This window comes from Palaemon carinicauda, chromosome 5, assembly GCF_036898095.1.
Source record: "Palaemon carinicauda isolate YSFRI2023 chromosome 5, ASM3689809v2, whole genome shotgun sequence".
Lineage (NCBI taxonomy): Eukaryota > Metazoa > Arthropoda > Malacostraca > Decapoda > Palaemonidae > Palaemon > Palaemon carinicauda.
Window position 1 is genome coordinate 94,389,836 of NC_090729.1, and position 26,420 is coordinate 94,416,255.

At 51.8% G+C, this 26,420-nt stretch overlaps 1 protein-coding gene and 1 pseudogene across 3 annotated transcripts in view; both read left to right on the forward strand.

Annotated features, from left to right (window-relative positions):
- mRpL13 (mitochondrial ribosomal protein L13) overlaps positions 1 to 26,420 on the forward strand; it is a 386,598-nt gene that overhangs the window by 23,885 nt on the left and 336,293 nt on the right. The gene's annotated exons all lie outside the window — the stretch shown is intronic.
- LOC137641750 (5S ribosomal RNA) lies at positions 10,048 to 10,166 on the forward strand (annotated as a pseudogene).

Below are 26,420 nucleotides of genomic sequence, written 5' to 3' on the forward strand. Positions count from 1 at the left end.
GCGGGCATGTGGTACAAGACTGGAGAAGCTCTGGGCCTGGGAGTGCCTGCCTCCTCCTAGGGGGACTTCTCTGGCATTGTTGACTCTTCTAGAAGACATGCCCTTAACTCGGCTAAGGTAATGTGGTCTATGTCAGAGCTTGACCACCTTGTCAAGGGAATCTTCCGAGCCTTCGAAGTCTTCAGCTTTTTGGACTGGTCTCTGGGTACGCTGGCCAGGAAAACAACGGTTAGAAGAAACAGAAACCTTACTAGTATTATGGCCTGCATGGACAAGGCTCTTAGGGATGGGTCAAATGAGTTGGCTTCCCTTTTTTCTGCAGGAGTTTTAAAGAAGAGGGCCCTTTTATGTTCATTCACATCCAGATTAGTTACAGTCGCGCAGAAGGCTGAGCTCCTTTACGCCCCTCTCGGAGCATCTTTTTCCTGAGTCCCTTGTCAGGGACATTACCCTTTCGCTAGCGCAAAAGGCCACACAAGACCTCCAGTCACGCGCCGCAAGGAAGCCTTTACCAGTGATTCCTTTGTCACTGAAGAGAGAGAAGAGGAAACTTCAGCAGCCCTTTTGAGGTAGAGCTCCTACGAGAACAGACTTCAGGGGAAGAAGGCAGGAGACGGGCAGTAGAACGAATAGAGGTTCGTTCAAGTCCCGCTCCAGGAGATGAAGCTCTAAGTCCTCCAGACAGCGGCAGGAGCAAGGCTGTCACTTTTTTGGCATGCCTGGAAGAAAAGAGGAGCGGACGCCTGATCCCTCTTGGTCATCAGAGAGGGATACAAGATCCCCCTCTTGAAGAAGCCTTCGCTTTCAAATTCATACACCTCTAGCCTTAGTGGCGCAGTACTCGAACGCCATGAAACAAGGGGCGCTACTGGATCTGGTGAACCAGATGCTGGAGAAGGGAGCGATAGAACCGGTCCTGGATCTATCTTCTCCATGTTTCTACAATCGCCTGTTTCTGGTACCCAAGAGCTCGGGTGGATGGAGACCCGTTCTAGATGTCAGCGCTCTGAACGTATTTGTGGTAAAGACAAAATTTACCATGGAGATGACTCAGTCGGTGCTGGCAGCGGTACGTCTAGGGGACTGGATGGTGTCTCTGGATTTACAGGACGCTTACTTTCACATCCCCATCCATCCGACTTCAAGGAAGTTCCTAAGATTCATGGTCCAGGGCCAGTGTTTCCAATTCAAGGCCCTTTGCTTCGGCCTCAACACTGCTCCTCAAGTTTTCACCAGAGTAATGGCGAATGTGGCAGGATGGCTTCATCAAGAGGGGATAAGAGTACTGTATCTCTATATCTGGACGACTGGCTGATAAGATCCCGGTCGAAGGAGAAATGTTTGGAGGACCTACGCAAGACTTTTATGATGGCTCAGGAACTGGGTCTCGTCATCAACAAGGAGAAGTCCCAGACCGAGCTGAGTCAGACAATTCTTTATTTGGGGATAGTTCTGGACCCAGTTCGTTTTCGGGCTTCTCCCTCCTAAGAAAGGCAGACCAGGTGCCTCGGGAAGGTTCAGGAATTCCTGGAGAGACAGAGGTGCTCAGCGAGGGATTGGATGAGTTTGTTGGGAACCCTCTCCTCGCTCGACCAATTTGTCTCTCTGGGAAGACTGCACCTCAGACCTCTTCAACACTTCCTATCAAGGGTGTGGGACAGGAAGATTCAGGAGGACTCCTTTTCCTTCCTCATTCCAGCAGAAATCATAATTCATCTGAGTTGGTGGCTGGATCCATCTATTTTAGGGGAAGGAATCTCCCTGTTCAGGAAGAACCCAGACCTAGTGTTGTTCTCAGATGCTTCGGAGTCAGGATGGGGAGCAACACTAGGAAGCAAGGAGGTCTCAGGCTCTTGGGGAAAGGAACAAAACGGATGGCACATCAACAGGAAAGAGTTGATGGCCATTCTGTTAGGACTGAAGGCCTTTAAAGACTCCGTTTCGGGGAGGATAGTGGAGGTCAATTCGGACAACACTACGGCTTTGGCTTACATCAGAAAGTAAGGTGGAACTCACTCTCTGTCCCTGTTCGAAACAGCAAAAGACCTCCTTCTGTGGTCGAAGGAGAACAACTTAGAGCTTCTAACAAGATTTGTGCAGGGACAGAAGAATGTAAGGGCAGACATGCTCAGCAGGAAAGGGCAACTTCTTCCCACAGAATGGACACTCAACCATCAGGTCTGTCAGAGTCTGTGGAAGTTATGGGGGAGGCCTTCAATAGACCTTTTCGCCTCCAACCAGAACAAAAGGATCCCCAACTACTGCTCCCTAGTCCCGGACGAGGAGGCAATAACAGTAGACGCCTTCTTGATGGACTGGACGGGGATGGACACCAATGCGTTCCCCCCGTTCAAGATCATCAATCTAGTCGTCAGGAAATTTGCTCTCCTCGAATCAGGAAGAATGATCCTGGTAGCTCCATTCTGGTCAGCAAGAGAATGGTTCACAGAGGTGGTGGACTTTCCAAGACGTCTTCCTCCAAGTCCAAAGCTTCTCAAACAGCCCCACTTCGAGAGGTATCATCAAAACCCCCTCGTTGTACGACTGGCTGCCTTCAGACTATCGTGAAGCTTGTCAGAGGGAGAGGCTTTTCTGCGCAAGCTGCAAGAGCTATCGCCAGAACGAGGAGGGTCTCTTCGCAAAGAGTCTACCAATCGAAGTGGGAAACCTTTAGAGCATGGTGTAAGCAGCACAAAGTTTCTTCAACCACTACCTCTGTGAGCCAAATAGCTGATTTTCTGTTGTCCTCAGGCAAGACTCTAAACTGGCCGTATCCACTATTAAAGGGTACAGGAGTATGCTTTCAGCAGTCTGTAGGCACAAAGGCATAGACTTAACTCAGGATAGAGACTTGAAAGATCTCTTGAAGTCTTTTGAAACAACTAAGCAGGCTCAGTTAAGACCCCCGACTTGGAATTTGGCTGTGGCTGCATAGGAAGTTCGAACCCATCTCACAAGCGACCCTTAGAGATGCTACTAAGAAAACCCTCTTCCTGATGGCTCTGACCACAGCAAAAAGGATCAGCGAGGTTCAGCTATTGAAAAGCAGGTGGGCTTTAACCAGGATGGAGCAGTATGTGCGTTGAAGATCGACTTCCTCGCTAAGAACGAGAACCCATCAAAACCCTGGCCGAGGATGTTTGAGGTCCCTAACCTCACTAATGTGGTGGATCAAGAGCAGGAGAGGCTCCTCTGCCCAGTTAGAGCCCTCAGGGCATATTTATCTCGAACCAAGAATGTTAGAGGTATTTCCAACTCTTTATGGTGTTCAGTGAAAGATCTGCAAAAGCCCCTCTCAAAGAATGCATTATCATTCTTCTTGAGGGAGACAATAAGAGAAGCTCACCTCTTGTGTGAGGAGGAGAACTTTGGTCTTTTAAAAGTAAGGGCTCACGAGGTGAGAGCCATTGCTACTTCACTGGCATATCGTAAGAATATGTCAGTTAAACAGATTATGGACGCAGCGTTTTAGAGAAGCCCGTCTCTCATTACCTCAGAGAGGTAAGAGTAGATTATGAAAGGTGTTACACCTTGGGCCCACCAAGTGTGTGAATCATCTATATATATATAACTGCCAGGTAAGTTCTATTCATAAAAATGGAGTTTTTATGATAAAACAAAGTTTTATGAATACTTACCTGGCAGTTATATAGATATTTTAAGCCCCACCCACCTCCTCTCAGGAGACAGGTCGGGCAAAGATGATCTGAGGAACAGAAAACGGGAATGATTCCAAGTACCACCCTGTAAGGGTTGTTAACCACCTAACCACACAACCACCACACGGCGGTTGCCGCGAGTTTTGAAAAATTCTGCTGGACGTCAGAGACTATCGCTATATATATATAACTGCCAGGTAAATACAGTATTCATAAAACTTTGTTTTATCATAAAAACTCCATTTTAATTGGCAGCCAGTATAAATCGATTAGTATAGGGGTGATCCTTTCTCTAGGTAGAACACCTTTTATCAGACTTGCTCTTCTGTTTATTATGTTTTTTTTGCTTAAGTTTTACTTTTGGTAAATTGTAATAGGTGGAGTTGCAGTAGTCAATTCTGGTAATAACACAGTTTATCACAAGTTTCTTTACAGAATTTTCGTCCCGGTACTTTTTTATAAACGCAGTTTGTTCCGTAACTGACATACAAACCACGGTATTTAAAAGGGATTACTTTCGGCGTAGCTGAAATGACGAGCCATTAAAATTTAACGAGGGTTTACTACCCACACCGCTAGTTAGTGGGGGTAGGGGAGGGTAGCTTGCTACCCCCCCCCCACACATCTGTGCTTGAGCTCACTTTGCTCTCGGCTCAGATGGTAGATCGACGTGTCCTCTTTCATCCTCGCCGCTCATTGGCAGCCATTAATGCTTTTTTGCTTTCTCTTTGACAGGTTTGTGTGTGAAGTTGGCCTCTGCGATTATGCGCACCTGTCCTGGATTACCCGACCGCCCCTGCGGAACATTCATGTCGGTGGTCGAGACAGACCCTCACACCCTTTGCCCTTACTGTAGAGGCCAACGGTGTGACAGTAATAACAAGTGTGGTGAGTGTAGGGAGTGGTCTACCTCCCAGTGGGAGAGGTTTTCTCGGCGACGTAAGAAGAAGTCCAGGCGGGATCTTTCTCCTTCGAAGGTTTCTTTGAAAGGAGAAAAACCCAAGGACTCTTCTTCCGTTGCCCAAACCTCCTCCGAAGCTCCCACTCGATCGGTCTCTTTCAAGAGACTATCGAGTGGTAGCGTAGACCATGGTACTGTTTTCCAAGCTCGGGGTTCGAGAGATGGCGTTGCCTCCCCTAGCGAGGTAGCTCCACCTCTCCCCCCGGGGGAGGATGTATCATTGACCCATCTTTGTTCCGTAACCAAAATACAAACCACGCTATTTACAATGGGTTTACCTTTTAGCGCAGCTGAAATGGCGAGCCATTAGAATTTAACGAGGGTGTATTACCCCCGCGCTAGTTAGCGGGGGGGGGGGGGGTAGGGGAGTGGTAGCTAGCTACCCCTCCCCCCCTCACACACAGATGAATGCTCACTTTCACTTTTGGCTCGGACTGTGACAGACGTCTCTGTCTTGGTCCTCTCTTGGCAGCCATTGTTTGTTTTGTCTTTACTTAATCGCTTGCTTTTCATTTACTCAATATATATGTAAACATGTTTTCATGTTTGTATATATATTTGAGTATAGAAATCAGTAAGTTTCCTTTTCAGAGTTGTGTGTGTAGTGTACGATATCTACGTGGAGTCCTCGGCAGTTAGGCCACCACGGCGTAATTTTATGGGTGGCGATCGAGTTTGACTTATGTCTTTCTCTCTCTCTCTCTCTTGAGGTCGTTCACCCTTTTACTACGTGTTACTACGCCCTTGTAGCTTCCTTTCCGTGTGGGGGGGTTGCTACGCCGTACGTTTGTCTCAATTAGTTTATGAATCTAATTGTAGTTGTTTTTTTTTTTTCAGCTTGTTGAACGATTCCTTTCGGGGTTTTCGTTCTTTCTTTAGTGTTCATTCATTTTCAAATTACATAATTACATAGTTACATAATTATAATTGTTATAATTCTGTTTTGGTTACAGCTCTCCTTCCGTGAGTGTAAGTGGTTGTGAGGGCACATGCCTGTTGTGTAATTCTTGTTTCCTTTCCCTCAGGTTTCCTCTTCGGAGCCTTCCCGGGGGAATGAATGTGTACTAATGTTTTTGGTTTTATTTTTTTACAGTTACCGATCTAGTTCGTTTCTGTAATATGGCAACGGTGTGAGCTGTCTTGTGGAGGCCTGGTGATTCGGCTGTTGCTGCCTCCCCCCTTGTATTTTCGTCAGGGGCATGTCTCCTTCTACTGGAAGTACTCCCGTGACGACGGACAGCTCTCCAGTTCATTTTAGAACTCTCAGGAGGCTTGCCTCCTTGGGCGGGTAACTTTCGTTCCGAGGGAAGTTTTTCCTGTCCAGGCTTGAGTATTTCCCCTTTTGGGGGGTTCTTCTCTTGCCTTTTTTTCGTGCGACTATGCTCTTGGTGCTGAGCGATCACACCTGCAGTTTCGCTCAAGGGGCTGGGCAACTGCAGGAGCTCCTCTTCGGAGGATTGCTCCTTTTAGGTCACTGGCTGACCAGTCTCTTCTACGAAGTGTTTCTCTTTCGTTCGCGAGAGAGTACACTCATAGAGACTCCTCTTCGGAGGATTCTTCTGTTGCTGTTGCTGTTGGCCTCCCTCGCCGTAAGGCCCACCGTCCGCCTCGTCGTAAGGGCCTCTCATCTCCCTATAAGGGTGCTAAGAGGCGCCTTTTTGAATCTCCGTTTGCAGCCTACAACTCCTTTTTCTTGATCTTCCGCCTTGGTGCAGATGGACAGCAGTCTGATCTCGTCTTCCGACGGGCAACGGTCTTCCCGACAGACAACGGTCTTCCGACGGACATCAGTCTCCCGGCGGACAGACAACGGTCTTCCGACGGACATCAGTCTCCCGGCGGACAGACAACGGTCTTCCGACGGACATCAGTCTCCCGGCGGACAGACAACGGTCTTCCGACGGACATCAGTCTCCCGGCGGACAGACAACGGTCTTCCGACGGACATCAGTCTCCCGGCGGACAACGATCCCTTCGGGGCAAAGGGTTGCCTCCCACGGGGGTTCTTCCCTTGCGTGTCAGGGTTCCCCTGCGTGCCCTTCTGCTGGGTTCTCTCCTGCTCCTGCTCAGTGTTAGCGCACAGGCGCTCTCCTGCTCATCAGCGCTCTCCTGTTCGTCAGCGCTCTCATGATGATCATCCCTGCTGTTCCTGTTGGTTCCTGTTACGCGCCCTGTGCGCCCACGTTCGCCCTCGCGATCTAGAACTTCGGTTCAGGTCAGGGTCAAGGACTCTTCTTCTATGCGCAGGCTTCCACGCGTTGCCTTCTGCTCGTCAGCGATCATCAGCTCGCCAGCGATCACCTGTCTCTCGGCGATCTCCGGATCGCCTGCGTGTGTTACAGCCGGCACGCCAACATTCTCCAACACTTCTGAAGGAACGTGGTTCGCCAGCTACTAGCTCACCTGCGCATGCTGCTCGCCATCGCGCGATCGCCTACCTTTCAGATGCTGCTCGCCATTGCGCGATCGCCCGCCTGCGGATGCTGCTCGCCATTGTGCGATCGCCCACCTGCGGATGCTGCTCGCCATCGCGCGACCGCCCACCTGTGGATGCTGCTCGCCATCGCGCAACCGCCCACCTGCGGATGCTGATCGCCATTGCGCGACCGCCCACCTGTGGATGCTGCTCGCCATCGCGCAACCGCCCACCTGTGGATGCTGCTCGCCATCGCGCAACCGCCCACCCTGCGCATGCTGATCTCCATCGCGCGACCGCCCACCTGCGCATGCTGATCACCATCGCGCGATCGCCCACTTGCGCATGCTGCTCGCGATTGCTCACCTTCGCATGCTGCTCGCCATCGCGCGATCGCTCACCTGCGCATGCTGCTCGCCATCGCGTCAGCATGCCACAACGCGCCTTTGCCAACCTGCGCGTTAGCGCTCACCAGCTCACCACCGATCGCCTGTTGATCCATATCGCCAGCGGTCTTCCTCGCCCACGCGGCAGCGCGTTTCCTCGCCATCGCGCAAACGCTTGCGTTCGCCGCCTCGAACTCTCGCTCATTCACCTGCCCACCTCGCGACCGCTCGCCTGCGCACCCGCGCGACCGTTCGCCTGCACGCCCGCGCGACTGTTCGCCCGCGCGCCCGCGCGCCCGCGCGCCCGCGCGACCGTTCGCCTGCGCGACCGTTCGCCTGCGCGCCCGCGCGACTGTTCGCCTGCGCGCCCGCGCGACCGTTCGCCTGCGCGCCCGCGCGACCGTTCGCCTGCGCGCCCGCGTGATCGTTCGCCTGCGTGACCGTTCGCCTGCGCGACCGTTCGCCTGCGCGACCGTTCGCCTGCGCGACCGTTCGCCTGCGCGCCCGCGCGACCGTTCGCCTGCGTGACCGTTCGCCTGCGCGACCGTTCGCCCGCGCGACCGTTCGCCTGCGCGCCCGCGCGACCATTCGCCTGCGCGACCGTTCGCCTGCGCGCCTGCGCGACCGTTCGCCTGCGCGCCCGCGCGACCGTTCGCCTGCGCGCCCGCGCGACCGTTCGCCTGCGCACCCGCGCGACCGTTCGCCTGCGCGACTGTTCACCTGTGCGACCGTTCTCCTGCGCGACCGCTTGCCTGTGCGCCCGCGCGATCATTCGCCTGCACGCCCACACGCCCACGTGCCTGCACGTATACGCTCATGCTCTCCAATGTTCGCCCGCGCGCGAACTAACGGTTTTCCATCGCGCGGACGGACAGTGTTCCGTCGCGCGAACCGACGGTGTTCCATCGCTCGAACCTACAGTGTTTCTTCGCTCAAACGTCGGCTTATTTCTTGCAGTATCCATTGCTCGTCTATGGGTTATCGCTCGGCGACCACCAGCTCTCGCCCTCCTTCTGCGCTCCTTCGCTCACCTTCGTTTGCGTTCCTGCGTTACCGCGCGTGGGCGCTTCCACGTTCGCCCATGCGCAAATCTTTGAATTACCATCGCGCGAGCTCCAGGGCGATTGCGACCACGATTCCCATTGGGGTTTTCGCAGCATGGCCAGCCTGGCGAGTTCTTCTGGAGTGTATTTCCAGAACACGGCCTCACCCCGTAAACGCAGAGCATGGCACTTGCAAGAATAGGAGAAACTTCAGGGAGATCTGAGCAACACTCCTCTTTCCAGAACCTGGGTTAGCCCTTCCCCGTCATTTCCTGGAAGGATTTTTGGCGGGGGGGCTTTCCGTTCGAGATTTCTCCATCGGACAAGGGGTGACTGCTTACCCCTTCCTCTGGGGGCTTACCAGGTCCTTTCCCTCCTCGGTTACGGCCCGAGGTTTGGTTCAAGGAAGCTACAGGAAGATCATGGGTACTTTCCTCCTCTCGAGCTCAGGCACCTTGGCCATTCGTCGTTAAGTATCTAACTTGCGGACAAGCTCGATGTTGTACCATATGGACGTGCTGACTGAGGGCTTCCTTCGGGTGTCTCATCTGTGGAGGTCGACGACCTCAGACACCCTTCCATCCTTGAGAAGAGTTTGTTTGTGCCCAAGGACAGAGACTTAGACAGCGGCTGTGCGGAGGAAATCGACTTCCGTTTTCACTCCTCCAAGGCGCTTTCTTCCAGACTCTGCAGGGCTCCAGCGCCCTTTTCTTTCAACCACGTCGGCCTAAGTTATCGGCTACGACAACTGGGACAAGGTGTCCAATTGCAGTTCCCTCCTGTCAGGGGGCATAGTCCTAAAAGGAGCGGCAGAGTTCACGAACTCTAGGATTGCAGGTTTTTCGCTGGGAGGATGCTTAAGGTTACTCATCCGAATGACAGCTTCCCGATGCCCATTCCCGCACAATCTTTGTGATCAGCCAAGGATATCGCGCCTGCCGTCTCTGTCAGCGAATTCAGTGTCTCTGAAGCTCTATGCCATAGCGTCAGCAAGAGTTGCCCGGTCGGGCAGAATGATCCATACCTTAGGCGAAGGTCTTCCATAGGATCATCGACGGCTTCACCCCCGGCCTCTTCAGTCGATCCTTTCTTGTAAGGAAGGATCTGAGAGGTCAGTTCCGTAGTCGACCTCTCAGCCCTGATCAAGTTTTTCGAACAAACTTCGGCCAGCGTAGAACAGCAGAATCGATCAGACTGGTAACGAGGCGACAGGACTCCTTAAACCCTGGATCGGAAGGACGGGTACTTTCAGTTTCCATTCCATCCATTTTCCAGGGAGCTCGTCGAATTCAGCCTAGACTGCAAGTATTCCTGCTTATGATGCAGTGTGGATATCCCGCCGTGGCATAGCAGGTTTTTTTCCCCAGAGAACTCTCCCTGCCTTCCTCATGGCCGCTCAGGTCCAGGCTTCCGCCTCCTCTGCTGTTTGGAGGGCTGGTCAACTCCGGTAGGCTCGGGTTCGACCTTCTTCAGCGCCGGGACAAGCTTCCGTATGCTTACCATGAGTGTGGGTTCATGGTATTTTGCTTGGAGCCTTCTCTTCTTCTGCCTCAACATCTGGAGTATCTGGCCATGATATTGAGTCAACGGCCTTACCACGTTGGAAACCCCGCTTCTCGTCCGTCCAGCGAGGTTAAGCAACGTCGGTTCTGGTCGGTACTTGGATGGGTGACCACCTGGGGACGCCAGATTCTGTTACCACATCCTCCGAGCCTTCCTTTCAGTTGACTGTGGCAAGACTGAGGAGAGTCGCAGTACCTGTTCTCAGTCAAGCAGAGCTTTCAGCCCTACCTTGGAACGTTTCCTAGTTCTCCTTTCCTCATTGACCCGTCTATAGTCCGAACGGTCGCCTCAGGATAAGTTACATGTGGGGCGGTCCAAGTTCCGGTGGCTTCAGGCAACGTTTAACTGGACTTCCTGGCCCCTATGGGACCAGCGGAACTATTAGACCTGCAATGGGTGTTGACCTATGGAGCCTCTTGATGGTAGTGGATATTCTCGTCCTTTCCCCACATTCTTGATGCTGTTCTCGGACTCGTCAAAGGAAAGGGGGGGCCATGTTCCGGTCCAGGCCTATGGTCAAGACCTGAAGGATACCTCTCCATCATTCAGGCAGGCTTAGGGGCCTTAGTCTGGCCCCTCTACAGATCCTACAGCTCCTGCCGAGTCGCCCCGTGCGCGTCGACTTCATGATTCTGGCGTATTCTAACCAGCAGGGGACGCATTTTCACACCTTCACATCTTGCAGTAGAGATACCGGGATGATTGAGATTCTCTCAATACCACCATCGGCTCTCTCATTCCAGGCAGGGGAATGTTCTCTCCGACTATCCGAGCAGAGCCTCGTAGAGAGAGTGTACCTGGGGGTCTTTGACCTTGGGTAACCAGCAAGTCCTGGTCTGGGGGACCTGATCGCGACAGCTTGGAACCTCAAGCTTCCGCTGTTCTTCCCCCCAGTCTCAGACCCCGAGACTCTGGCAAGATGCATTCCGGTGATGGTGGGACAACTTCGACGCCTGCGTCTTCCCTCCTTTTTGTCTGTGGACAATGGGTCTCAACAAAACCAGGTTGTCTGTCAACCTTTCAATGGGAGAGCTCCACTGGGACTATGCGCAGAACGGTTTCTGGACACTCTGCTTCCCCTGACGGAACTCCCGGGAGAGCTTCTCCCACGGCGCAGACTACTCAAACAACCACACTGCGACATCTCTCCCGAACCGGGGCGTCGCTTTGGCTTCATGCCTGGAGACACTACGCCTCCTCCTCAAGAAGAGACAACCCGCTACAGTCTCGGTACGGAGGTCGCGTCATCTGCGATAGTCATCCGCAGGGGTCTTCCAGGCAAAGTGAAGAGTCTAAGGTGGTTGGTGCCGTGGTAGATATACCTCTTCCCTTGAGGCCTCTTCTCCAGCAATAACGGTCTTATTGCCTTTCGGCGGGAGGAAACTCCTTTCCGCTCTCGGCAATGAAGCCTGTCGCTCAGCCTTTCCCTGACCTTCAGGCTTTAAGGAATAACTTTTTCCTGTCCGCTGGATCTTTCCTCGCTCATGCGAAGGTACGATCGTCCCTGCCCTAGTCGAAGGAAGACCTCCAACTTGGAGCATGGCTCGGACTTTTAGTCCTTTAAGAGATCTTCTCAAGACCCTTTACAACAGGCCTCGGATTGTATTCCGCCTTGGGTCTCCTGCTCACTCTGGCCACGGCCAGTGTGTAAGCAATCTTCTTGGTCTCGTACGACTCCCCCTTTCTAAGGAAGAGGGGAAGGCAACATTCAGGTTCGCTCCTGAGTTGTTGGCTAGACTCAGAATCTGGGGGTCCCGGCCCTTCGGTCCAATTCCTTCAAGATTTCGAGTCTCCATTCTGTATCTGATGTCCCAAGACCTTCTCTTTCTTGCCAGTAAAGGAATCGAGAGGTTAGCTTTGGGAACAGCTGCAGTTTGTCCTCAGTTGCAGCCAATTTGGGAGCACAAGGAGGACACGGGGAAGAGTCACCAGTATACCTCTTCAGCCCGGACTCAAGGACATTCATCTCGACCTGTCTCCAGACCCTTCCTCGTCACGTCGCCCTACAGCACGATGTTGGATACATCGCAACGTCCCTCGCCTTCGAGTAATACTACTCTGTGACGCAGGTGCTACAAGCTGGAGTCTGGAAGCGTCTAATGACCTTTGCAGCCCGCTTCCTGCAGGGCGTGACCCAGAGGAGTCTCGATACGTTTTCTATCGCTCTGTGGTGGCTACACAACAGCTGATCTAACCTCAGGCTCCTTTTTGGACAGGTAGCAGAAGGTTGAGGGCATTGTTATGAGGTTTTAGTCTGCATGAACGAAAGAAGTATGTCTGGCCCTTATTTCTTTCTTTATCATCCCCTCTACGGGGAGGCAGCATCCTGGTCTCTGCATAGCTGACCTCGAACCTCTGCAGGTAAACCATGAGTCAATACTGTCGCGTCCCCCATACCCTGACGAGGTGGTATTGGGAACGTCTTAACCCAGAGTTCCTTCTGGAAATCCAGGTCAACTGCCTAGGACGGGTCACACTTCTTCCTTCACACACAAACTTATGTAGGCCACACGGTTCCTTGCGGAGCAAGGAGCTTGTGAGGTGCAGGGACTCCTTTTCTCGAGTGCGACTCACTCGGATTCTGAGTCCCCGGGTAAAGCCAGTATGGCTGGGGACTTTCCACCCTTCCTAATGGGTAAGTCACCCATTGTAAATAGCGTGGTTTGTATTTCGGTTACGGAACAAATGACAAATTCGAAGATAATTTGTATTTTTCCTAACCATACAAACCTTAGCTATTTACACATATTTGCCTGCCAGCCCTGTCCCCCAAGACAAGTCCTACCTCTAAGTGAAAGTGAGCATTCATCTGTGTGTGAGGGGGGGAGGGGTAGCTAGCTACCACTCCCCTACCCCCCCCCCCCACTAACTAGTGCGGGGGTAATACACCCTCGTTAAATTCTAATGGCTCGCCATTTCAGCTGCGCTAAAAGGTAAACCCATTGTAAATAGCTAAGGTTTGTATGGTTGGGAAAAATACAAATTATCTTCGAATTTGTCATATTTCAGCTTTGGTCTTCCTTGGGTCTCGAGGGTTCGCCCTCCAAGGAAGCATTACTTGACTACATCCCATTGGGTGCCGCTGTCAAGCAATCGCCGACTTTGGCAGAGGTTGATCGTCTGTCGATTATCGACGTTGTGGTGTCAGAGGTATCCAATGCGGTATCTCCTAATACCTCTGCCTCTTCAAATCCCACAGTAGCTGAAGGCTTAGTTTCTCCCTTTCCTGCTCAACCAACGTGGGAGAGACTAAGTCCAACAGTCTCTCCTGCTGTTGTTGCTTCCCCTCGGGGGAGTTCACTTACAGAGACTCCTCTTCGGAGGACTGCAGAAGGTCAGCTTGCTGATCCAACGGCCCCCTGAGGGCGTATCCGTCGTAAGGCTCGCCTTCCTCTTTGCCAGAGAGGCCTTCCTTCATCTGTGGTGAGGAGGCGCCTCTTTGGTTCATCATCTCCGTTGCAGTCTGCCGCAGAGGAGCCTCGTCAGCGTTCACCAACTGTTCCTGCTATGGTCTTGGACCTCTCGGCGGATCGTTCGCGATCCCCTTCGGTGGAAGGTCGTCCTTTCAAAGGACACGTCGACCTTCCACCCGACAGACCTGCTGACCTGCCGTCGCCGTTCCTGAGAGCTGATGCGCGCTACGCGCCTACGAAACCTGACTTGCATGCTCGTCAGGCATCGAACCCTATTACGGGACATCAAGGGCGTATGCGCCATCGCACGCATACGTCTCTTATGCGCCATGCTAATGATGGGCATGCGCGCCAACGTTCTCCTGCGCGCCAGCGCTCACCTGCACGTCAGTGCGCCACTAACCCCCTGCGGGCCAGCAACCTCCTGCACGCCAGCGCTCTCCAACTCGTCAGCGCTCTCCCGCGTGCCAGCGCCGACGCACAACGATCTCTCCTGTGCGCCCACGATCTTCGGATCTGGGCGCTGTCGGGAAGTCAAAGAAGACTTCTCCTACGCACCAGCGCTCGCCAACGCGCCAACTGCTGTCTCCAGTGCGCCATGGCGCAGTCACGCGCAGTTACCCTCTCGCTCCCACGAGGATATGCGCCCGCGCCCATCCTCTCCTGCAGTTGCGCGCCACCATACTGACGCGCGCTCACAGGATGCGCACCCATGCGCACAGGCTCCAACTGCGCGCCAGGGGTATCTCTCCTGCGCGCGCGCCCTACATCTACTGGGGCGCGCGAACTCTCGCCCGCGTTTCCAACGACCTGATCCTGCACGCCCGCGTTTCCAACGACCTGATCCTGCACGCCCGCGCACGCAATCAGTCTCCTGCGCGCTCTCCTGTGTACCCACGGTCTCCCCCGCGTGCTCCTACGCGCCATCACTCTCCTGCGCGCCCTCGCAATCGCGCGCGCGCTAGTCTCCCACCCGCGACACCTAGTATTCTCCTTCGCACGAGCACCATTCCGCGCCCCCGCGCAAGGCTGCTGGACAACGCACGGCAAGGTCGCCATCGCTGCATTCCCCTCCCCGCAAGCGCATAAGCGCGCATTGCGGCGGAATGGAAACATCCAGAAAGGTGCAGGATCCCTTTTTCTTCTTTTCAGGCAAATCCCCCTATGGAAACTCCTCCTAGGGATCCGTCGATCCCTGTCCCTCCAGAGGGAGTGTCTGATAGCGCGTCTGTCAGTCAACAACCATGGTTTGGTGCGCTAATCAGAGCAGTTACGCCTGCTTTCAAGCCTGTTCTCTCTGAGTTAGGTCACAGATCCTTGGCTTTTTCTACCCCGCTGAAGAGAAAAAGAGGAGTTCCGGACGCGGTGACTTCTCCGAGAGCTAAGTTGACTCTTCGCAAGACTTTGAGGCAGGTTCCTTCACCCCCCCAGACTTTTTCTCCTTCCCTGTCGGACGAGGACGGGAAGAAACTTTCCCCCATCGCACCAATGAAGGAAACCTCACCTCCCGTTGAAAAGTCTTCCCGGGTAGGGGCTGAAAGGAACTTACCACCGTCTATGTTAGAGTCCTACATCCTTCCCAGGAAGTTGTCGAAGGACTCGAAGACGGTACCAAAATCCTCGACAAGACTTAGGACAGAGCCAGCTAGCCACTCAGAGAACGTCCGCGAATCTCCTCAAGAAGAGCCTTTGGGGACAGGAGACCTCGCAGCAAGTCCAACATCCGGAGGAGAACTACAAGAGTCAGAGCATGCATTTTGGCAGGTTCTGACTCTTATGAGGGCTCTCAATGGGTTTGCCGACCCAGAGATCCCCCTCGAGAGGGCAAAAACACGGTCTTGGACCGCGTGTTTGGCACTCAAAAACCTTTTAAGACTAGTGCGGCCCTGTCCTGGTCTCAGGAGGTTAAGAGTACCAAGGACAAGATCGCTGTTCAGCTCTCTGAGTTGTCCTCCTCCAACCGTTCCAGTGCCGGCAACAAGCTTCTCCCACCTCCTCGCGTACAGCAAAGGAGGTACTTCGAGATTCGTTGGAAGAGCTTACCAGGGGAGTCCCTCATGAGAAACTCTCCAACCGACAGGTCTCGTTCTCGGCAACCGAGATCCTTAACCAGGAGAAGGTTGCGAAGTGTGCTATGCAAGCCACTTCGTGGCTGGATATCTGGTTAGGGACCTTAGGTATCCTGATACGCTCTGAGGACTTCTCCAAAGAACGTACCAGGAAAGCTATGGAGACGTTCCTCCTCTCAGGCACTCGCACGATCGAGTTTCTGGTCCACCAAGTCTCGAACTTGTGGGCAAACACCATCCTGAAACGTCGGGATGCGGTGGCTGAGAGGTTCCATCAAAAGGTCCCTAGCACCGAGATAAATAGGCTCAGGCATTCTTCCTTAGAAGGAACGAACTTGTCTGAGCCTAAGAATGTGGAACAGGCCGCTGAGAGGTGGAGGAAGTCCTACCAAGACTCCCTCCTTCGTAGGGCTTTGACATCTAAGCCCTATAAGCCTCCACACCCCAGCAGTCCCGTCCGACCAAGACCACAAAACCGACGGCAGCAGCGAAGACAGTGGTGTCTAAGCCCTAGGCAAAAAGTCCTCCAGAGGAGGTAAGAATCCTAGAGGGAGCAGCCGAGGCCGCAAACGTTAGGATTGGCAGTCCTTCTGCATGTCCACCAGTTGGGGGATGCCTACAAAGTTGTGCAGACAGGTGGCAACAACTCGGGGCCGATTCTTGGACGATTTCCGTAATCAGTCAGGGATATCGCGTCTCATTCACAACATCTCCACCTCCCCTGACGACGAATCCAGTGTCATTGAGCTCCCTTGCCATGGGATCAGCAAGGGGGCAAGCCCTTTGGTCAGTAGTCCAGACCCTGTTGAAGAAGGGGGCTTTCCAAGAGGTCCTCGACGAATCTCCAGGCTTCTTCAGTCGACTTTTTCTTGTAAAGAAGGCGTCTGGAGGCTGGAGACCAGTCATCGACCCCTCAGCTCTGAACAAGTTTGTCAAACAAACTCCTTTCAGCATGGAGACGGCGGACACTGTCAGACTAGCAGTAAGACCGCAAGACTTCTTGTGCACACTGGACCTAAAGGACGCGTACTTCCAGATCCCAGTCCATCCGTCTTCAAGGAAGTACTTAAGATTCAACCTAGACAACAAGGAGTACCAGTTCAAGGTGCTGTGTTTCGGTCTTTCCACAGCACCACAGGTTTTCACCAGAGTGTTCACCCTGATATCTTCATAGGCACACAGGATTGGCATCCGTCTCCGTTATCTGGACGACTGGCTGGTCCTAGCAGACTCAGTGTCATCCCTTCTTCAACACCGGGACAAACTTCTGGGACTTTGCCAGGATCTGGGGATCATCGTAAATCTCGAGAAGTCCTCTCTGCTTCCCCCTGAAAGACTGGTATATCTAGACATGGTTACAGACACCAATCTCCACAAAGCCTTCCCATCAGACGACAGGATAGCAAGGCTGAGGAAAGTCGCAAGCCCTTTTCTCAGACGATAAGAACTTCCAGCCCAATCGTGGTTATGTCTCCTCGGTCATCTTTCATCATTGGCTCGTCTAGTTCCCAACGGCCGCCTCAGGATGAGATCCCTCCAGTGGCGACTCAAGTCCCGGTGGAATCAAGGTTACGATTCTCCGGACGTCCTGATCCCTATGGGACCTGCGGAACGGACGGACCTCCAGTGGTGGGTGACAGACGAGAACCTACGAAGAGGAGTAGATCTTCTCGTTGTCCCCCCGGATTTGATGCTGTTTTCGGACGCCTCAAAGAAAAGGGTGGGGGGGGGGGCCACCTACTGCACCACAGGACCTCAGGCCTGTGGTCAGAATCAGAAAAGTGCCTCCATATAAATCTTCTAAAGATGAAGGCCGTCTTTCTGGCCCTTCAACAGTTCCAACAAAACCTGGCGGGTCACTCTGTGGTGGTGATGAGCGACAACACCACAGTAGTGGCTTACATCAACAAACGAGGAGGTACCTTTTCGAAGCAACTATCCCATCTTGCAGTAGAGATACCGAGATGGGCCGAAGTCCACTCGATTCCACTATCAGCACGTTTCATTCCAGGCAAAAGGAATGTGCTCGCTGACAATATGAGCAGAGCGTCTGAGATAGTGAGTACCGAGTGGTTTTTGGATTATCTAGTAGCCAACAAAGTCCTGACTTTGTGGGGTTCTCCAACTGTGGATCTGTTCGCAACAGCTCTGAACTTCAAACTTCCGCTGTACTGCTCCCCAGTGCCAGACCCCAAGGTTCTCTGGCAAGATGCTTTCCAACAACGGTGGGACAACGTTGACGTTTACGTCTTTCCCCCGTTCTGTCTGATGAGGAGGCTGCTCAACAAGACCAGAACATCGGTCAATCTTTCGATGACCCTCATAGCTCTGCTATGGCATCACGCAGAATGGTTTCCAGACCTTCTGCAACTCCTAACGGAGCTACCGAGAGAGCTCCCTCCACGGCACAATCTACTCAGACAACCACATGCCAACATCTTCCATAAAGCCGTAGCTTCGCTACAACTTCACGCCTGGAGACTATCCAGCATCTCCTCGCTGAGAGAGGATTTTCGTAACAAGTTGGGTCAGGATGTCTGAACATCTATGAAAGTCATCCGCTGCTGTCTACCAGGCAAAGTGGAAAGTCTTCTGTGGTTGGTGTCGTGGAAGGGGTATCTCCACTCGATGCCACTATTCCAACAATAGCGGAGTTCTTCGTGTATTTGCGGGAAGAAATGTGCCTTTTGGTATCGGCAGTGAAAGGCTATCGCTCAGCCTTAAGTCTAGCCTTTAGGCTCAAAGGAATGGACATTTCATCTTCCCTGGAACTTTCCCTACTCATACGAAGTTATGAACTTACCTGCCCTCAGTCGGAAGTGAGACCTCCTCCATCGAACGGGATTCGAGTTCTCAGGTCTCTTAAGAGACCTCCCTATGAACCATTACGCCAGATTTTAGATCGCCACCTAACCTGGAAGACGGTGTTCCCATTAGTTTTGGCTTCGGCCAAGCGTGTTAGCGAACTTAATGGTCTCTCGTATGACATCACACATTCAAGGGGATGGGGGGAGGTAACGTTCAGATTTGTCCCTGTGTTTATTGCTAAGACTCAGAATCCGGGAGTAGCGGATCCTCGATCTGACTCCTTCCAGATTTCTAGTCTCCGTTCTGTAACAGATGACCCAGACCATCTCCTACTGTGCCCAGTAAGGAGTTTGAGGCCATATCTTAAAAGAACAGCTGCAGTTCCTCCTCATGTCCCAGCTTTATCCATTAGCACAGGGAGGACTAAGAGGAGGGTCACTAAGAACACCATCTCTGCATGGATTCGTAGGGTATTCATCTGGCCCTGAATCCAGATCCTCCTCCGTCACGTCGCCCTAGAGCGCATGATATTAGGGGCATAGCTACATCCCTGGCCTTCAAAAAGAATTTTTCAGTGACGCAGGTCCTTTAAGCTGGGGTGTGGAAGCGTCAGACAACCTTCACAGCCCATTACCTGGAAGACGTGACCCACAGGAGGCTCGATACGTTCTCTATCGGCCTTGTGGTGACTGCACAACAGCTGGTTTAAAACCTCAAGCTCCTTATTGGACAAATAGCAGAAGGTTGAGGGCATTGTTACCCGGTTTTAGTCTGCATGAATGAAAAGGTTTGACTGGCCCTTATTCTTTTCTTCATCCTCCCCTCTCTTGGGGAAAGCAGCATCTTGGGTTCTCTGCATAGCTGACCTCAAACCACTGCAGGTAAACCATGTTTCCTTGTGTTCCTAGTATTAAGTTAATACTGTCACGTCCCCATACCCTGACGAGGTGGTATTGGGAAAGTCCTAGTCGACAAGTTTCCATCTAAAGAACTTCATATCAACTTCCTAGGACGAGTCACACTTATTTATGCCTTTACGCACAGCTTGCATAGGCCTCAGTCCTTGCGTAGCAAGGTTCTAGCTAGGTGCAGGGACTCCTTGTTTCTTGGGTGCTGACACACTCAAATAACGAGTCCCTGGACAAAGCCAAAAAACCAGTACTGGCTGGGACGTCCACCCTTCCTAATGGGTGAGTCAGCTCTATTAAATAGCGTGGTTTGTATGTCAGTTACGGAACCAATGACAAATTCGTAGATAATTTGTATTTTTCCTAACTATACAAAACTTGCCCGCCAGCTCTTGAAGTCCTACCTCCAAGCAAAGTGAGCTCTAGCACAGGTGTGTTTGAGGAGGGGCGGGGGGGGGGGGGGGGGGGTTGAGTAGCAAGGTACCCTCCCCTACCCCTGCTAACTAGCGGTGTGGGTAGTAAACCCTCGTTAAATTTTAATGGCTCGTCATTTCAGCTACGCCGAAAGTAATACACTACCCCTATTAAATAGCTAAGGTTTGTGTAGTTAGGAAAAATACAAATTATCTACGAATTTGTCATATTTCTTAGATGATAACCAGCAGTTTTTATTACATCATTTATTTAGTCCTTTAGAGACAGGTTACAGTCGAGAAATACACCTAGATCTCGAACTTTACTAGATATCGGCACTGAGTCATTATTTATGTTCATTTGAATATCACCTAAGTTTCTCACGCTGTTTCTCTTGCCCACCACCATGAATTCATTTTTGTTCTCATTTAATTTTAAATTTCTTCTATTCTCTAACACTATCAATGATTCGGTTTAGAGTTTCAGTAGTGTTATGTATATCATTTATGGAGAAGTAACATTTTGTGTCATCTGCAAATAGTTTGAACCTCACGCCATGCCTTTGTAGCATTTTCGATAGACCAATAGTATAGTTGCAAAATAAGATTGGGCCAAGTACACTCCCCTGGGGTACCTCTCTGTTTAAGGGTTCATATGATGAATAAGAGTTTCCAATTTGTTCATAGTAATTTCTACCAACTAAGTAATCTTTTAGGTATTCGAAGGCTTGATCTTCAACTCCGATGGACCGTAGATCATTCAGTAGCAATTCATGCACAACTGTATCAAAAGCAGCACTGAGATCGAGCAGTATTAAGATACCACATTTAGTTTCATCTATCATTTCTAGCATATCATTTACAACAGAGCAGACGGCTGTCTCCTTAAAGTATAGTTCTCTGTAAGCAGATTGGTTGTCAGGCAAAGCTTCTATTACTTCTAAGTGACTGACTAGTTGTTCAAGAATTACATATTCAAGCACTTATAACTCCTCCTAGGGATCGGTCGATCCCTTTCCTTCCAGAGGGAGTATCTGACAGCGCAGCCGTCAGCCAGTAGCCTTGGTTTGGGACACTGATCAGAGCGGTCATGCAGGCATTTAAGCCTGTTTTCCCTGACCTGGGCCACAAATCCTTGGCAGCTTCTACTCACCTGAAGAGGAAAAGAGGAGTTTCAAATGTGGTAACTTCTCCGAGGGCAAAGCTGACTCCACGTAAGTCCTTGAGGCAGGCCTCCTCACCCCCCCAGACTTTTTCTCCCTTCCCTTCGGACAAAGACTTCCCGTCCTCAGGGGAGTCACGTGAGGTGAGGCATTACCCCATCGCAGCAATGAGGGAAACCCCACCGCACGCTGGTAAGTCTTCTCGGGTAGGGGTGGAGAAGAGCCTACCACCGTCGTTGTTGGAGTCTTGCATCCCTCCCAGGAGGGAGTCGAAGGACTCCAAGACGGTACCAAAGTCTTCATCAAGGCTTAGACCGGAATCATCTAGTCACTCGGAGAACGTCCGCGAGTCCCCCAAGAAGAGCCTTTGGGGACGGGAGACTTCGCTGCTAGTCCTTCAGTAGGAGAGCTGCAGGAGTCAGAACACGCGTTCTGGCAGGTTCTGACCCTTATGAGGAATCTCAATGGGTTTGCTGACCCAGAGATTCCTCCTCGTGAGGGCAAAGACACGGTCTTGGACCAAGTCTTTGGGACTCAAAAACCCTCGAAGGCCAGTGCGGCTTTGCCCTGGTCTCAAGGAGTCAAGAGTGCCAGAGACAAGATCGAAGTCCAGCTCTCCGAGCTTGCCTCCTCCAGCCGATCCAGCGCCGGCAACAAGCTCCTCCCACCTCCTCGTGCCCAACAGGGGAGGTACTTCGACATCGTAGGGGAGACTTGTTTGGCTCTTCCCCTTCACCATTCGTTGGAAGAGCTTACCAGGGGAGTCCCTCTTGAGAGACTCCAACCGGCAGGTCTCGTTCTCGGCAACAGAGATCCTTAGCCAGGAGAAGGTGGCGAAATGTGCCATGCAGGCCACTTCGTGGCTGGATATCTGGCTAGGGACCTTAGGTATCCTGATACGTTTGGAGGATTTATCCAAAGAAAGTACCAGGAAGGCTATGGAGACCTATTTACTCTCGGGCACTAGCACGATTGAGTTTCTAGCCCTCCAAGTCTCGAACTTGTGGGCTAACACCATCTTGAAACGTCGGGATGCCTTGTCTGAGAGGTTCCATCAAAAGGTCCCTAATACCGAAATCAGCAGGCTCAGGCATTCTTCCGTTATGGGAAAAAACTTGTTTGAGCCTAAGGATCAGGAGCAGGTCGCTGAGAGGTGGAGGAAGTCCAACCAGGACTCTCTCCTACATAGGGCTCTGACATCAAAGCCCTATAAACCTCCAGCACCCCAGCAGCCATGCCCTACCAAGACCACGAAACAGGCAGCGGCAGCGAAGACGGTGGTGTCTAAGCCCTTTCCTGTCAAGGACAAGAAAGGCAAAAAGTCCTCCAGGGGATGAAAGAGTCCCAGAGGGAGCGGCCGAGGCCGCAATCGCTAGGATTGGCAGTCCCCCTGCATATCCACCAGTGGGGGGATGCCTACAAAGTTGCGCGAACAGGTGGCAGCAACTCGGGGCCGATTCCTGGACGATTTCCGTAATCAGTCAGGGATATCGCGTCCCGTTCACAACATCTCTACCTCCCCTGACAGCGGATCCAGTGTTGTTGAGCTCCCTTGCCATGGGATCGGCAAGGGGTCAAGCCCTTCGAGCAGAAGTCCAGACCATGTTGAAGAAGGGCGCTTTCCAAGAGGTCCTCGACGGATCTCCAGGCTTCTTCAGTCGACTCTTTCTTGTAAAGAAGGCGTCTGGAGGCTGGAGACCAGTCATTTACCTCTCGGCTCTGAATAAGTTTGTCAAGCAAACTCCGTTCAGCATGGAGACCACTGACACGGTCAGACTAGCAGTGAAACCGCAATACTTCATGTGTACACTGGATCTGAAGGACGCGTACTTCCAGATCCCAGTCCATCTGTCTTCAAGGAAGTACTTAAGATTCAGCCTAGACAACAAGGTTTACCAGGTGCTGTGTTTCGGTCTCTCCACAGCACCACACGTTTTCACCAGAGTGTTCACCCTAATATCGTCGTGAACACACAGGATTGGCATCCGTCTCCTCCGTTATTTGGACGACTGGCTGATCCTAGCAGACTCAGAGTCAGCCCTTCTTCGACACCGAGACAAACTTCTGGGACTTTGCCAAGATTTGGGGATCGTGGTAAATCTCGAGAAGTCCTCTCTGCTTCCCACTCAAAGACTAGTATACCTAGGCATGATCATAGACACCAATCTCCACAAAGCCTTCCCATCAGACGACAGGATAGCAAGGCTGAGGAGGGTCGCAAGCCCTTTCCTCAGACGAGAAGAACTTCCAGCCCAATCGTGGTTACGTCTCCTCGGTCATCTTTCATCATTGGCTCGTCTAGTTCCCAACGGCCGCCTCAGGATGTGATCCCTCCAGTGGCGACTCAAGTCTCAGGGGAATCAGAGTTACGATTCCCCGGACGTCATGATCCCTATGGGACCTGCGGAACGGACGGACCTCCAGTGGTGGGTGACAGACGAGAACCTGCGAAGAGGAGTGGATCTTCTCGTCCTCCCCCGGATTTGATGCTGTTTTCGGACGCCTCAAAGAAAGGGTGGGGGCCCACATTCTGCAACACAGGACCTTAGGCCTGTGATCAGAATCATCAAAGTGCCTCCATATAAATCTGCTAGAGATGAAGGCCGTATTCCTGGCCCTTCAACAGTTCCAACAATACCTGGCGGGTCACTCTGTGGTGGTGATGAGCGACAACACCACAGTAGTGGCTTACATCAACAAGCAAGGAGGTACCTTTTCAAAGCAGCTATCCCATCTCGCAGTAGAGATACTGAGATGGACCGAAGTCCACTCGATTCCACTATCGGCACGTTTCATTCCAGGCAAGAGGAATGTGCTCACTGACAGTCTGAGCAGAGCGTCTGAGATAGTGAGTACTGATTGGTCTTTCGATCATCTAGTAGCCAACAAAGTCCTGACTTTGTGGGGTCCCCCGACTGTGGATCTGTTCGCGACAGCGTTGAACTTCAAGCTTCCGCTGTACTGCTTCCTAGTCCCTGATCCCAAGGCGCTCTGGCAAGATGCCTTCCAACAACGGTGGGACAACATTGACGTGTACGCCTTTCCCCCGTTCTGTCTGATGACCCTTATATATCCGGTATGGCATCACGCGGAATGGTTTCCGGACCTTCTGCAACTCCTAACAGAGCTTCCGAGAGAACTCCCTCCGCGACACGAGCTACTCAGACAACCACACGCCAACATCTTCCATAAAGCCGTAGCTTCACTACGACTTCACGGCTGGAGACTACCCAGCATCTCCTCGCTGAGAGAGGATTTGCGCTACAAGTTGCGGTTAGGATGTCTGAACATCTGCGAAAGTCCTCCGCATCTGTCTATCAGGCAAAGTGGAAAGTCTTCTGTGGTTGGTGTCGTGGAAAGGGTATCTCTCCACTCGATGCCACTATTCCAGCAATAGCGGAGTTCTTCGTGTATTTGCGGGAAGAAATGCACCTTCCAGTCTCGGCGGTGAAAGGCTATCGCTCAGCCTTAAGTCTAGCCTTCAGGCTCAAAGGAGTGGACATTTCTTCGTCGCTGGAATGAGACCACCTCCATGGAAAGTGGTTCGAGTTCTCAGGTCTCTTAAGAGACTTCCCTACGAACCAATATGCCAGGCTTCAGATCGCCACCTAACTTGGAAATCGGTGTTCCTGCTAGCTTTGGCCTCGGCCAAGCGAGTGAGTGAACTTTATGGTCTCTCATATGACATCGCCCATTCAAGGGGATGGGGGGAGGTAACGTTCAAATTCGTCCCTGAGTTTATTGCTAAGATTCAGAATCCCGGGGGTGCGGGACCCTCGGTTCGTCTCCTTCCAGATTTCAAGTCTCCGTTCTGTAACAGATGACCCAGACCATATCCTACTGTGCCCAGTAAGGAGTCTGAGGCTATATCACAAAAGAACGGCTGCATTCCGTCCCCAGGTGCAGGCATTGTTTGTGAGCACTGGCAGGACTAAGAGGAGGGTCACCAAGAACACCATCTCGGCATGGATTCGTAGGGTGATTCATCTGTCCCTGAATCCAGACCCTCCTCCGTCACGTCGCCCTAGAGTACATGACGTCAGGGGCGTAGCTACATCCCTGGCCTTCAAGAAAAATTTCTCAGTGACGCAGGTGCTCCAAGCTGGGGTGTGGAAGCGTCAAACGATCTTCACAGCCCACTATCTGAAAGACGTGACCCACAGGAGGCTCGATACGTTTTTTATCGGACCTGTGGTGGCTGCACAACAGCTGGTTTAAAACCTCAGGCTCCATAATGGACAAGTAGCAGAAGGTTGAGGGCATTGTTACCCGGTCTTAGTCTGCATGAATGAAAAGGTATGTCTGGCCCTTATTCTTTTCTTCATCCTCCCCTCTCTTGGGGAAAGCAGCATCCTGGGTTCTCTGCACAGCTGACCTCAAACCACTGGAGGTAAACCATGTTTCCCTGTGTTCCTAGTATTAAGCTAATACTGTCACGTCCCCATACCCTGACGAGGTGTTTTTGGGAGAGTCCTAGCCTAAAGTTTCCATCTAAAGGACTACAGGTTAACTTCCCAGGACAAGTCACACTTTATACCTTCACACACAGCTTACGTAGGCCGCAGCCCTTGCTTAGCAAGGTTCTAGCGAGGTGCAGGGACTTCTTATTGTTGAGTGCTGACACACTCAGATACTGAGTCCCCGGGCAAAGCCAAAAGCCAGTACTGGGCGGGACTTTCCACCCTACCTAATGGGTGAGTCACCCCTATTAAATAGCGTGGTGTGTATGTCAGTTACGGAACAAATGACAAATTCGTAGATAATTTGTGTTTTTCCTAACTATACAAACCTTAGCTATTTAATCAAACTTGCCTGCCAGCCCTATCCCCCTTGAAATCCTACCTCTAAGCAAAGTGCGCTCAAGCACAGGTGTGTGTGAGGGGTTGGGGGGGGGGGGTTAGCAAACTACCCTCCCTACCCCCTCCCCCCTCCCCGCTAACTAGCAGTGTGGGTAGTAAACCCTCGTTAAAATTCTAATGGCTCGTCATTTCAGCTACGCCAAAAGTAATAACCCCTATTAAATAGCTAAGGTTTGTATATTTAGGAAAAATACAAATTATCTACGAATTTGTCATATTTCAGAACTGGTGTGACTATAGCCATTTTGAACTTTTAAGTAATAGATTGCAAAGAGTTGCTGTTGATGGGCACCATAGTGACTATAGGAATGTGATATCTGGTGTTCCTCATTGTAGTGTTCTTGGCCCATCACTTTTCATATACAGTATATACGCATGACGTATGGTTTGGTCTAGAAAACAAGTTTGTGGGTGTATGTATTATAGTGGCCACTTGGATGTTTGATTATGGCTAATTTCGAATACAGCAGTGTAAAGGGGGTTGCAGGGTGGTGTTAACCCCTCCCCCCCACCACCATTAGGTGAGTAGGTAAGGACTCATAGGTTAGGTTTTGGGGGGGGGGGGGGAAGTTTAGTTTACTTGATGTCCATTTTTAATCCACACTGGAGTAACTGGCCGCTGATATACAAAGGCTCCCAAGATTGTTGCATATGCATCGATTCCATCTCCTGAATGTAGATCTGGGGTTGCTGAATCTCTTAATAGAGATCTAGCTGAAATTAGTGCATGGTACAAATTATAGGGTATGACAAACCTCA